This window comes from Helianthus annuus, chromosome 14, assembly GCF_002127325.2.
Source record: "Helianthus annuus cultivar XRQ/B chromosome 14, HanXRQr2.0-SUNRISE, whole genome shotgun sequence".
NCBI lineage: Eukaryota > Viridiplantae > Streptophyta > Magnoliopsida > Asterales > Asteraceae > Helianthus > Helianthus annuus.
Genome location: NC_035446.2, coordinates 24,000,606 through 24,015,671, shown reverse-complemented (window position 1 = coordinate 24,015,671; position 15,066 = coordinate 24,000,606). Strand labels below are relative to the sequence as shown.

Genomic DNA, 15,066 nt, shown 5'->3' with positions numbered 1-15,066 from the left:
AGTACCCGCAGCACGTTTACGCTGACCTGCCTCCGGCAGCGCGTGAGGTGGCTCGGGACTTCGACCGGCGCGTCAGACACCAGGGCGCACTCATTGACTGGATGGTCGAGACGCTCGTTGCTCTACGAGAGCTCGCTGGGTTGCCTCCACTTCCCCTCCCCCCGTCCCCACCGCACGAGGATTAGTACCTTAGTTTGTTTGTGTAGTGTTTTGTTATGTATTATGTACTCAGTTGTATCTTTTTGTTTTGTATGTACAAACTGATATATATATATATATATGTATATATATATATATATATTGCAGTTAATCTTCTATTTGTATGTAATGACGTAATTATAAAACAACTATGAATTATATGTAATAAAACTCAAATAAAAATTTTTCCTCCAAAAATCCTACCAAACTAACCCACATCCCACCTGTTTCCAAAAAAAAAAAAAACATCCAAAGCGCCGCGCTATGCCCAAAGCGGGGCACAGTTAGTCCTTGTCTGTTGACCAAGACCAAAGCGCCCCGCTTTGGCCATAGCGCGACGCTTTGGATGTGCAAAAAGACAAATGGCGTGTGCGAATAGACCAGGCCTAAATATAATCGATTATTACTGTGGCAATTAAAGTCAAGGAGGTTGAATTGGCAATTGTGTCCTTCCAGCGTCTTAAAATACCAAACACTTTCCAATTTTCTCTGCTTACACAGTGTTGTATATGCTGCTTCCAATGTTGTACATGATGTAAAATTGCATTTTTGTACGCCATATTTGTTTTATATAGGACTAGGTTCTCACCCGCGGACTTCGCGGGTAGGAAAATTTACTTTATATTAATCGAACTATGTCACAAACTTATTTTATAACTGTTTTGAATTGAAAGTTGTAGTCATTAGGGATGCGAAGAAACTTGTTTTATAATTGTTTAGAATTGAAACTTGTTTTATAATTGTTTTGAATTGAAGAAACTTGTTTTATAATTATTTAGAAATGCAAATAACATACCTATTTACAATACAGAAAACATGATCAAATCTGTTATTGGTAGAATAACCCAATAACATAGTAGATTCATGAATTATGTAGCTATCCAAATTGGGATGAAAGCATACTCATTATTGTTGATGTTATTGATTCAAGGAGACCCAATGTGCAAGCAAAGGGCAAAGAAAATATATCATGTCTCCAAAAAATCGAATGTGTTTATGTATAAACATGCTACCTGAAGTTGTATTGTCTTGAAAGTATTAAACGAACATAATTGAAGCCGGAGGAGAGGGCTCTTCATCTGTAAAAAACCATGTCATTTCTCATCCTCCAAATGCACCATATGGGCGTTAGGATTATAGCATCAAACGCCTTCTTTTTCTTTTTTTTGGACCACCACTGTACTGATGTAGCTCTAATAAATCTCTAAAGCCAAAGTCGTGGATGGATGAGACCTTGCACCATTGAGATATTAACTGCCATACTGATTGCGCAAACGAACATGAGACAAAAAGATGTTCACATGTTTCATCCGCTTCACCACACAAAGAACAAAGGACGGATGGCACCTAGATGATCCTGCGGGCCAGCCCAACCCGAGTCGGAAGACGGTCTTATCTGCCCTCCTCGCAAGCAAGCAAACATTTCCAAGAAAGCATGTAATTCCGAGAGCTTTGGGGAGCTGGCTGGATCGATCTGTTGAGGCTGCACACCGAAAAACTACCGGAATCATGTGTACCCAGGTCCATTGGTCTGAGCCAGGGGTCAAAACAAAGCCACGAATCAGCTGATAAGATTCGCCAGCTCCATGAATTCAGTAGGGGACTCCACCAGACGCTTCCAAGACCAAACCCAACCTGACCCATTTGATCCCAACCGAAACCTGTCAGGTGTCAGCCATTGTGCATAGTTTCTGGGATTCAACCAAGAATAAAGCTGGAAATATCGATGCCAGAGGAGCTGACCCACACCAGAAATCAAGCCAAAATAAGATTGAATTCCTACATCCAAGCACACCTTTTATCATCAGCCTTAGATCAGCACCAAACTTCAATAATTCATCAACCATCAAATAAATCTGTTTCCACAGTCCCGCAATCGACATCTTGGATGTAATATTAAACAAACAGATTGTACTGACATGTTTATTTTTCAAATTAATTGATGACCAAAATATGAATAAGTCATAACATAGATTACCTAAACCGTACTTCTCCACTAAACTGTACCGACTTTAGTAGAACCTTTGAATGCAGATTCATTTAACACGAAGAGTACAAACGACTATTATATCAAAAAGAGTATCAAGAAAACAAATGCTTCGACGTAAAAAGGAGATACGACAATTTTGACCGCTTTTATAGACACCCCAGCCATTTCAGCAACAATGTTCTTGATTTTATCCAACTGCACGTACATTAAACACAAAAGATGTGACAAAATTGATCATAAAAAAGATTAGATTTGATAATAGATTAGTTGATATACTCGTTTTGACCCAACTCCTTTTGCTCATAACCCATTTTAACCGGAACCATAAAAAGTCGTTTTGACGGACCTTTCTCCATCATTTCTTTCACGAACATTTGGTACATGATAGGGTCTCAAAATATGTAACTTTAAAACATTATTGCATACTAAATACATCTGTGTACCATTTTCCCTGCGGACGTGATTCGATTTATTGATGAACTATTGCTTCTTTATTAGATCTTTAGGCATGCGTTCTTTAAAAAATTCTACCTTGTCAGCAATGAAACCAAATAAGCATAGTATAAACCAACACTAATGTATCCAACCATGCTAACATCAGCACCAACAACTCTTTGTTTCTGGATCTTGCAATCTGAAAAAAATAATACCATAGCAACATTAGGACATTGTTTTCACAATATTTAAATATATAAAGAAATTTTGTTTTGTTACATTGACCGCTGAATTTTTTTTATTTATTTACATCACATTACTATTTAATAACAACTAGGGGGAACACCCGTGCGATGCACGACATGCATAATAGTTATTGTTTTTCCTGGAACGACGACTGATATAGATAGTGCGTGACACGGTACGAAAGTGCGAATATAGTATAGATTTTTAAAACAAAAACCGGTTTTTTTTAAAGTTAGCTGTTTGACCATGCTTATTTTGACCAAAGTCCACTCCTCGTTCGGCGCTTTGTGGTAGCACTACCAGTCAAAAAAAGGCCCAAAACGCCCGAGGGTACAGTGTTCCCCCGCGTTTTTAAGACGCTTTGAGAGAGGTTTGCGCCCCACCACATGTGGTCTCACAAAACTTCAATTCTATGGACGTGTGGTTTCTCAACCCTCTTCAAAAGACGTCACAGTTTTCAATTTTTTTTATTTTTATTTTTTCTTTTTCATTGTTTTAGATGGTGTAAAATAGATGTTAAATATATATATTATACTACATACACATATACATATAAATTCAGTTTTGACATCTAAAAGTCAAATTGCAGGTTTTGTTCCCTTTTATAGATAAGAAAGCAGTTTATTATTTATTACTAAAATGTTGTATTAACTTTATTCTGCAACATATTCTTTATAAACTATGCTTACCTTGACATAACCTAATAGCTATATTTCCTTATTAGAAGTCTCTTATAATTGAAAATTAGTACATATTATTATCTTGCTGGTGAACACATTTACTCTATGTTTAGGGAACAATTTGATTAGGTTGCTGATATTGAATTGAATATCACACCAAATTACAATAGCAGTTTATATTGCTACTATTCACCCAAATCAAGCACCTTAAATAAGTCAGTGTTTCTCTATATTCAAAAAACGAACTATAACTGACGATTATTAAATTGCAACAGTCAATTCAATCCAAATACTGCAATAGAAACATAAAATCTACCACAATTTGTTGGTTAATCACGTATAGTTCTTAATCGATTAGAATCAGAAAAAAGGAAATTGACTCACCGTAACTTAAAATCAGGAAGAAGGCGAACAAAGGGGCGGAGTTTTTCGAAATCAATGACCCCTGTCTTTCATTGTTATTCCTTGAATGAGGTAAGCAAGACCCCATACTACACACTACATACACATACATAAAAATTGGGTTCTATATTATTTGTATAAACACCGATTGGAAACCCTCACATTGCATTTGATGAAACCCTAATCAATATAAACACACACACTAACACTCACGAATCGAATCGAATTTATAAAAGGAAAAATTCGGGCTGTTTTTACCTCTTGCTGCTCCAAATCTTCATTACCATACATTATCTTCATCTTAGAGATATAGATATTGCACTTAAAGGTCTCAACCATCAAAATACGATCCAAGGGCTAAAAAGTGGTTCCTAATTATGCAATGGTTATCATTTGAACCTTATTCCATGAGACTTGAGGTAAGATGCAAAGAGCATTCTTTTGAGTTTTAAACCATCTGTAATTAAGTTCATTATTTAATCATTATTGTTGCAATTATTAGGTATTATAGATAATAATACCCCATGAAATTACCTTTTAGTAAATTTCGTTTCTAATTGGTTAGCATCTTTTAAGTTTTAAAACCATTTATAGTTATAATTAAATTCATAATAACGTTGATTAAGTTTTTTTATATTTAATTATTATTATTATTATTATTATTATTATTATTTATTTTTATTTTTATTTCATATGATGTTCATCAACTATCTGATAAAATTGCAAAAAAGGTTGTAACCTTATTTGTATGATGTTTAGCAATTACTAAACCAAATAATAATGACTTAGTTATAAAATTCAATCAAGTAATCGGTTACGGAGAACTTGAAATGGAAAAGCAATGTAAATATGAGGAAGGTGATGATGTTCAACTAAGTCAAATGATTTAATTCTTTATCAAGTATTTAACAATACTTAATTTATAAAGTTATCAATTTAATTGTATTTATCAATTTATACTCATGTAGAAAGACTAATTCCCTTTACTAACTTCATTGAGTTGTTGTACTATAAGCATAATATGTTGCAATTATTTAAATTTGGTTGGAACCCTTGTGAAATGCTTTATACGATAGTATAGATAAACGCAATCAATTTAAATCTTTTGCGCGGGTTGAAAACATCCGAGCCCTTAAAGTTTGCTGCCCAATCCTGTCAAACAATACCTCCTCAAATATTTCCTCTGCATCTATGTTGCCTATATATAGTATCAATTAAATCACACAAAAGCATCATATGTTTAAAAAAATAGTAAAGTAGAAATTAAAAAAGGAAATACCAATAGGCCAAATAAATGTCTATCTCCAAATGAATAACTTTTCTCGTACCCACCCTTTTACACCTCCATATACATGAAGCTGCAAAAAGGAAAAAGACTATAAATTTATGAACAATTAAACAATACATTGGTAAATGGTTCCAGATACTATAGTCATGCAAGGGTACCTTGATGAAGTATGAAGTGTCTGTCTTTTTGTATTCAATAACCTGGGTGTATACTTTATATGTAATATAAAATCATAATTTGAAAAAAAAAACCACTAAATCACCAAAAACATAATAAAACATCAATATAAACTCATAGATTATGTAAAAGAAAACTGTTATCCCATTTGAATATTTTAAGAAACAAACCAAAGTTTTTTCGAATAAATGTTGAAATGGGTATAAAAGAACACACCTTTCCACCAAGATAAATAAATTTCATATCAACTTATCTCTTTCTTATCTCTTTCTTTTCGACTCTAACTCGCACAATAGTAGACAAAGGAGTTGATGTTGAGTGAAATGGTGAATTTATAGCAATGATAGGAGATTCCTTAATCGGTCAAATTTATTACATATTGATTGAAATTGGACCTTTGGAGTGCTTTTGCGGTTTATCCCAATAGGTTTCGTTTATTAATTGCATTTAAGAACCGAACTTATTATTGTATTATTATAATTAATTGTGATTATATTCTCATTTAATTATTTTTTTATTTTTTAATATTAATGTAGAAAGACCATTTCACCCCTTACTAACATCATTAAGTTGTTGTACCATAAGTATAAAAGATTGTAATTACTTAAATTTGGTTGGTATCCTTATGAAATGCTTTATAATATAGTATAGATAGATAGATATAGATATAGATAATTATTTTTTTTATTTTTTAATATTAATGTAGAAAGACCATTTCACCCCTTACTAACATCATTAAGTTGTTGTACCATAAGTATAAAAGATTGTAATTACTTAAATTTGGTTGGTATCCTTATGAAATGCTTTATAATATACCATAGATTAGGTTCTAGCATTAATGTACTGTACTATATGTTAATATGGTGTTTCATGCATTGCTTTGTTGCAAATTGTGTTGTTTTATTTGTAAATTATTATTATTATTTATAATAATCTAATTAATTTAGCCAAAATCTTGTTAATAATATATTAGAATATATATATATATATATATAGTTATTTTAATACTTTTATTATTTTAATATTATAATAATAATTCCTTTTTTTTACTGTTTAACTTTAATTTAATGATTTTTAGTGTCACGGGGTGGGATAAACTTGGTGTCAACCGGTACTGGTATTGAAAATACCGGTACGGTCTTGTTTGGTATCGGTACAAATAGTAATTTTAATATTTTAATAATATATATAGTTTTTTATATATTTTTATTATTTTAATATTATAATAATAATTCTTTTCTTTACTTTTTAACTTTAATTTAATGATATTTTTATGATACTTATGATCTTTGGGTTTAAATTTTATCTTAATCTATTAAATTCTGATACTAATATCATGGATAAGTTCTTAATATTTGATATCATTTGGATCCCTTTACCTATTTTTTTATTATATGTTTTCTTTGAAAATATATTGTTGTGTTTTTATTACGAATTATATTTGAGCTACTTTTAATATATTAGTTACTTCGAAATTTAAATTTATGGTTACCTTGTCAAAGATCATTTTATAGAATAATCATAAGTTTGGAATAATTATCTTTAAACCAATTATTAAAACAAATTAAGATCAAAGTTAACTTTAAACTAATCTACCTTTATCTATAATATATTATTTAGTATAATGTGTTATTGATGATATTAATTTTAATGATTATTGATATATAATTATTTTATTTTATTTTTTATCTTATCTCTTATTTATTTAATATAAATTAAATGCAATTAATAGGATATTTATAGGATGATGCATTTAAAACAACCATAAATTTTGGTTTTAAAATAGAACATATAACTAAACTTTAGAATATATATAGATTTTTACATTCATATCTAACATATTACTGTTATTGAACTTTAACAAAATAAAGTGTTGATGGGTTAACCCAACCAAAACCCTTTTGAGCACGTGGAATCTTATCCATTTCAACCTATCATACAATAAGGGTCTTGAATGACTAACATTATCAAAAGAAACCTATAATTGATATCGTTAATTTAACATATTTATTAGAAGGGAAACTTTTATCTAAAAAGTGTTTACCATCACCTATTCTTTTATTAAAAAAAATAAAGGATGACCATTTAAAAACATGCATAGTGATCATATAAAAGTTTCTATTTAGGAGCTTTATTAAAAAAAATGGGGCGAGTCATCCCAACCCAGTCCCTCTTAGCCGGTCATGATATTTAATCCATATTGACATACCAAAAGGGCCTCGAAGACCTATCATTTTGAGAAAATCTATCTATATCTATACTACTATATTAAAGAAACTGGGTTTTCTACCATTTTGGTCATTTTACACACGTATAAATTTTACAGCATTATGTACAAGAGAATACAAGCTGTTTTAGAGGGGGTAAAGTTGCACATTATCTTTTTTTTTTTTTTTTTTTTTTTTTTTTTTTAAGGAAAAGTTGCACATTATCTAAAGTTTTAAGACATTTGAGAGCAATATAGGACATTTCATCCATATCCTATTGAAACGGCAGTTCCTTCCTTCATCAATGTAAAAATTGAATCCTTCATCCCCAACTTGAATGTTTCTTTTGAAACTGATAACCATTCATATTCGGGTAATAAATGTGCTTTCATTCAGATTTAATGTAGCAATCAAATCTAGAAATGCTTTTACTTTCCAATCATCCCTAACGATATATATTAAATTAGGGTTCCATTAACATTTCAGAAGCATCGCATGTTCTGTTCTGATCTGTATAAATTGATTTAGGGTTTTAATTTTATTTGCGGATTGATCTCAGGTGACTGCATTTGTAAATTGAAGGTAAGGTCTTCTTTTATCTTAGATTTTTTTTCCTCTGCATGTTGAAGGTTAATTTTTGGTTGTGGTTGAATTGTGGTTTGTTTCTTTGTTAGGTTTCGAGGTTAAGGCATCGGTTTTTTTATAGTGGTGATGCCGGTGACGTGGCGGCGTTGAAGAAGTAAGGCTGTGGTGACGGTGGTGCTTGGATCACTGTTTGGGCTCTGGTATCTGTTTAACATCAATTTCAGCCATATTATGATATAATTCTAGGTTTCTTTTGATTAATTTCAGTTTTGTTTGTTTGTTTAACCTCTAATTTATAACATGGGGATGTTGGGCGAACTCAGAAAGAAACTGATGACAATTCACACAATTTCATGATTTTTGCAAAGAAACTGACGATACCAATTGCTCTACTTTTAATCTTGTGGATGAACTGGAATCATCCTGTTGTTCTTGGAGTTAAAGTGATACTTAGTTTTCTCAGTACAAAACCCGGATTTATATTAATATATAGTAGTTAATTATGTTGACTAAGAAGCATTGAATTCATTTATGTATTCTTAGGTCTAAATCAAGAGTATACTTGTGTCATTATTTAGCAATGTTGCTTTAAATTTTTAACTTTTTTTTCAATATTTCAGTTGCAGCAACAATACAGAGGCCGGCACCCCATCTTACACAAATTCAAGGTCAGTGTTTCAGCACTTAGTTTCTACTGATTTTATACTGTAATTGAAAACTTTATGTTGTGGTGTTTGAAAGTTGAATCTATCAATCGTGTCAGTTGGCAGGTTAAATTCAACATGAACCGAACCCATATTTTTATTCTTGTCAAAAACATCAACCCTAACCCACACATACTTAAGATCGTGTAATCTGAACACGACCTGTTTAAACCGTTTATTTAGACGTGTCAAATGGGTTGGCGGCTAATAATCAAGTTATAAACGTGTTAATCGGTTTGGTGGGTTGTAATAATGGGTTAAAAAAGTTAGCAAGCCTACCTGTTTAATTAATCGAGTTAAATAGGTTAACCCAAACAAGATCTGTCTAATGTGGCAATCATTATGTGGCAACCTATCGTTTCTCCTTCAGTAACAACAACCAGTTGCCGGTAAACAAACGGTACATTTCATGGAAGGATCACAGTAATGAAAAGTTTGGCGGTGAAGTCTTCCCAAAAAAATTCCAAAATGGTAGTCTCATTGGTGGTGGGCATCTCAGTTAGTCTATCACAGTAAGTCTCTTGAGTCTTAACCCTCATAGAATATACATCCACTTTTTCATTAAAATAAACGAAAGTGCTTGCCTAATCTTAAGTTTTACTGAGCGGGTTCTTTTTGTTTTAATAGTTAAGTGAGCGAGTGTACAGTATCATTTTGATTGCCATTATTTGACCGTTGGCTTTCAAAATTTAATAAGCCACTTTATATATCCGTAGCCTGGTGTCTCTGTATTGATTTTTTCTCAGCAAAGCAACATCAGGTTGCTGACTTTCAATGTTGAACGTTTTTAATACAGCTTCACAAAGTAAAATAATGTCAATAAGATCCATACTTTCTTCGAAATAAACTATCATCATACTGACTTCTTCCATCAAATAGCAGGCCTTCAAAACATCACCCCTATAACAAATTGAAGTTGGTTTATGTTTTGCTCCTAACTTAATGTTGGCTGCTAAAATGGAAACAAATTGTGAAGTTTGTTTCTGTTTCATGTGGTTTGTCCATTTATTTATGCCTTTTTTTGTAAGTTGGCAGTTCCAAATTTGAACTTGTTGGTACAAGAACATTGGAAGACATGAAGAGTGGTGGATCAAAATGAAAAGATAGGAGTCAAAGCAAGGATGAGGATATACTGCAAAGTAAAGGTGAATAATCTATTTGATATTATTTACATTGGATTAAGATAGGTTACTAATTTTGAACTTTAACATGTAATCCAACATGAGATATATTGTATATATCCCTTAGGCTATGCGGTATGGTAGAGGCCCATCCTTGTAGGATGATCCGCCACGTAAGCGACACGTAGATCGGGTGTGAGGATGGAGGTAAGGAAATGGGGGATGGGCCTAAAATATATATCTATATGTTGTATGTATATGTGTGTGAGAGAGGGAAGGCCTTAGAGATGCAGTCATATTTCAAGTTAGAGATGCAGTCATATTTCAAGTTGTACTATGAATTCAACAACTTCCAAATTAGTTTGTATAAGTTTTAATGTGCCACCAAACTTCTAGCGACTAATTCATTTATCCAAATTCATTTAATGTACCACCAAAGTAGAAAAAGAAAAGAAGATTTTACCTGTAAAGCCATCTTCTTGAGCTTATTCACTACAAAGAACTATTAGTTTTGTTCAAAATCCAAGGTTCCCGATTAAAAATTTGTCAAGAAATTTTGTAGCCCCTACACCAAAAGTTTCTACTATTACTTTTGTTCTCTTCGGTCAACCACTGTTATTGTTTATTTTACTTTTTATTACCAAAATCTTAAGGAAATGCCTACAGACATATAGCAGTACCAACAAAACAATTGTCATTGTACAAATCATGAGATCTCTGATACAGAAAGAAAGATTGAGACGAAATGACAATTCATTTTAACCAATCCAAACTATCTACCTCCCATAAGTTTTCATTATAAAATTGTCAATTTAATATAAATAAAATTTATAACATTATTAAAAATAATACAACATTAGTGCACCCACTTTTTAAGACTACTAACTAAAAACTGATCCGTATGGTCCTAACTTGAAGCAGTGTAGATAAATTAAGTGGAACACTAATCTGGTATAATGAAGTTTTAATAGACATGACATACCAAGTGACCAAGGTCCAGTTTTTACAGAAGGATAGTTCAACAAATGCTGAACATTAACCTGCAAGAAGCCAGCCAAGGCCTCCCAGGTCTTATGCTTTAGGAGGTATGGTTGCAATTTACTCACTGATTTCGTTAAACCTGCCCGTCGTATTGGATCTTTACAAATATTTGATGATTTGTATTTTTGTAATATCATAGTTTTTATGTATTTGAGGGTGATTTAGTTTTTGTTGGTTATAGGTATGGATCATATAGTCCCCTACTTTCTGGAGTCCTAGCCCAGTAAGTAAATAGGTTCTTTCTTTGCTTTTGATTCATTACTTGATTATTATTAATCTAGTCACAATTTGAAGATTTAAATCTGTTTGAATAGATTGGTTAAGAAGAAAACTTGCTTGAATCTATCTATATGTTTCTTGTATGATGGACTTTAATAGTCTATAGGACTGTTTAGGTGTTTTCTATCCACATTACCCGTTTATATAAGCTCAATTTGGTTTGGGTTAAAACGAGTCGTTTTAGAAAAGAAAGAATAAAAAATTGGGTTCATCCGCTACATTTGTTTTTGTGGAAGTAGTGGCGACAGCTATAGGGACAGTGGTGGTTGTGTTTATAGGTTGGGAGAATTAAGCAAAAATGTGAGCTTATAAGGGTTGGTGGCCCTATAACATTGAGAAATAAACTAATTAACAAACAAACAACAAAGGAGATCCTGCTTTGGTTTACCAGGATCCCAGTGCACTTTTTTCCTATTTTTCTTATTATTTTTATTTATTGCGTTTTATGGTTACATTTAACTATTTTTTTCTTCATCAGATTATGAGCTAAGAGGTCACAAAATTAGTATTGGTAGTTGGAACGGCTCAGAAACATGCTCCAAGGGTCCATCTGCATATGGTTAAGGTTATTGTCTTATTTACAACCTTAAATCCTTAAGCAGTTAGTTGTATAGTTTAACCGAAACTTTATATATGTTATTAATGCAGTCATTATATTCGAGAAATTATAATGTTTTTTGTTGATAATATTAGTGAAGACGTTATGACATTAAACTCCCCGGCCAACGAGCATGTATACACAACATTAAACTCCCCGGAAAGCGAACATGTATAAAACTAGAAAGTTATATGATATTTTATTTTTTTATTTGTGTTTCTTCTATTGAAGTTGGTCATAAGTTAAACGAGTTGTGCTTTTATCTTAAACATATACTATTTTGGTTTAGAATTCCAAGAAAGATAGTTTTGCCATTATAACATTAAACTACCCGTCCACCGGACGGGTATAGAACTAGTTTAAGATAGACAAAGACGGGTTATGGAGGAATGTTGTTATATTGAGTATTCGTGGTAATATGAGTATTCATAGTAACTCAAGATCTTGGTCTTTTATTCTGGCCAAGATGACCCAAGCAGGTCCGTGGAAACAAGTATTTAGAGTGTCAAGTGATTTGGCAATTATGGGCATTGATACAGTAAGTATTCTTTGGGGCAGGATGGGCGACAACGGGTGTGATATTGCGTTTTGGTTGGACTGCTGGTTGAATGAAACCCCCCTATGGTTAAAGTATTCGACTTTGTTCGCTTTGGAGTGGTCGTAAAATGTATTCATTGCGAATATACCACTGTGATGTGACATTCAATTGGAGGATGCATCCATTTTCCCAAGCAGAAGTAGAAGAGATGGATCGGCTGTTGGCTTATTGCATCTGGTTACAATATTTGAGAGGGGGGACCAATGGAGGTAGGCTCTAGAGGCATCAGAGTCGCTTTAAGTATGTAGTCTGAGATCACAAATGCAATTCCAGACATGTGTTGACTTGGTCAAGTTGTTAAACAATGTCATCTAAAGCTTTTTCATTATGTCACTATTAAATGAAAATCAAAATAGGAACAAAGCAATTACCAGTTGTTGAACAATTTCATTTATGCTAGTAAAACTATTTCTCTTAAACCTTTTCATTACGTCTCGTTAAACAATTTCATTTGATTGATTTGATACAAGAAAAAACAACACATGATTATAATTAGATTTAAGAATAAACAATAGATAATCATGTAAAAGAAAAAAAAACAATGAGTAGAAACAATATACATATTAAAGTTTTATTTTTTACTGAACCCAATACGAAACATAAATAATAAAATAATTAGAGTTAAATGTCATTTTAGTCTTAGTGGTTTAGACCATTTTGTCAGTTTAGTCTAAAGGTTTAATTTTTTGCTTGTGGGTCCAAAAAGGTTTCACCATTGCGATTTTAGTCTACTGTATTAACTTCATCCATTTTTTCTGTTAACGAGAATGACAATTCGGTCATTTTATATGTAATTCTATTAACTTGAACCCTCTCATTAACAGAAATAATGGATGAAGTTAACTCAGTGGACTAAAATGGCAAAGGTGAAACCCTTTTAGACCCACAGGCGAAAAATGAAACATTTGGACTAAACTGTCAAAATGACCCAAAGGAAATGGACTAAAATGACATTTAACTAAAATACTTATAATATAGGATATCAAAAGGACATCAAATATACTGAAAATCTCACAGTCTGGTTTGGTTTTAATATAGTTTAACTTTTTTGAAACCGTAAACCAAACCGTTCGTTACGGTTTGAAAACTTTAAAACTGACCAATCAAAAGATAACAAAAAAGCTGACCATGAAACCAAACCGATAACCAATTTAGAGTTTAGACGGTTTCACTTCGTTGAGTCCAATGGTTACTTCGTTGGTCCAGTAAGTTTGATGGGCTTGGCATGAGGGTTTAATGAAATGGAGGTTTGGTATACATGGGGTGAAAACTGAAAACTAAGACAGTGGGTTTTATTCAATTGACTTCCATTTTGATAAACCCTTGGCGATTAGGCGTCCCGATGACATATATCCGAAATTCGGCCCTGTTTTGTTGAAACTTAACTTAAACCACCACAAGCAATATTACTTCAAAAACAACAAAGTACGAAAACAAAACGAAGAGATGATGAAACAAAGTCAAGAAACTTAAATTGACCATATCGAACTTTTGAATTATGTGTCGTTTTTAGACATTTGTTTTGTTGGGATTCCATCGTAATTCGTATTTGTTTAAGAATTATGTTGCATGCATGATATTTTTAACAATAGTTTATTATGTAATTCCAGTAATGACTTCACAGGGGTATGATTCTAAATCTCGCATCAGGTTTGGGTGCGACTGACCATCACCTGGCTCATTACCCCTACCGACAGAATTTACCTCCGTTCGTGCGGACACGCACGAACCCAGTTTGCTTTCCCTCTCAGGGAAAAATGAGAAGACTCACCTTGTATATGAAAATGATTGTTTTCGACAACATACAAGTGGTGTGGTAATTAATATCAAGGATGATAGTAGTTCACTACATTCACTTTCTGTCAAACACATTTCCATGCTGTGTTCTTGCGCGGACGCGCGCGGAGCCACAATGGAAGTGTTGGTTTGTGCTCAGTTTACCACACATAGCAATGCGGTGCAAAACCGCATCCTATTGCTATACAAGTGGGACTGTCACTTTGACTTTCGCAACCAACCAATAAGTGGTATGCCCGGGCATGGACAGCAGCGATCAGCCGACCGCCCAATGCGCGAACTACCCAGCCCACATGCATAAAGCTGGTGAACAGACTGACAACCCCAGCAGACCACGTGTGTAACAACCCGACTTTTTGAATTCAAAGTACAAGTCAAAGTCAAAGTTAAAGGAAGAAAAGATTGCTAATCAGATCTGTCATTCCTGGCTTAATTATTGATTGTACTCTCCGACCCGATAATCGATACTTTAATTTACGCTACTTTAGTTGTATTATGTGGAGTAACAATGCAATAAACGTAATTAAATGCTGATCTATTTATATCACATCGCTCTCGCATCACAACTCGAATCACAGGTTCTGGATATTGTTTTACGTATGTGTGCTATTATGTGTTACTTGTGCATGTTTAATTATGTTAAAGGTGTTAAACGCAAACACAACCGCAACTCAATCACAACGCAATCTCATCGCGAACTCGAAATTTAAGGTTTACTTT

At 32.9% G+C, this 15,066-nt stretch overlaps 2 long non-coding RNA genes across 11 annotated transcripts; one reads left to right on the top strand and one right to left on the bottom strand.

The window, feature by feature from the left end:
- Positions 1 to 4,914: 4,914 nt before the first annotated feature.
- On the bottom strand, positions 4,915 to 6,105 carry LOC110905363. The gene is made up of 3 exons (XR_002573052.2): positions 5,398 to 6,105; positions 5,231 to 5,309; positions 4,915 to 5,140 (listed from the first exon to the last, which is right to left on the bottom strand). It is a non-coding gene; the product is annotated as an uncharacterized LOC110905363 (long non-coding RNA).
- Positions 6,106 to 7,862: 1,757 nt separating this feature from the next.
- LOC110908214 lies at positions 7,863 to 12,894 on the top strand. Of its 10 annotated transcripts, none has more exons than XR_002574286.2 (10): positions 7,865 to 7,996; positions 8,152 to 8,205; positions 8,298 to 8,408; positions 8,829 to 8,876; positions 9,283 to 9,424; positions 9,948 to 10,057; positions 11,034 to 11,118; positions 11,256 to 11,297; positions 11,832 to 11,918; positions 12,510 to 12,894. It is a non-coding gene; the product is annotated as an uncharacterized LOC110908214 (long non-coding RNA). The 10 variants fall into 10 exon arrangements; XR_002574284.2 differs by lacking the exon at positions 12,510 to 12,894 and adding an exon at positions 12,002 to 12,161; XR_002574285.2 differs by lacking the exon at positions 12,510 to 12,894 and having other exon boundaries at positions 7,863 to 7,996; positions 9,217 to 9,424; positions 11,832 to 12,161.
- Positions 12,895 to 15,066: the final 2,172 nt, after the last annotated feature.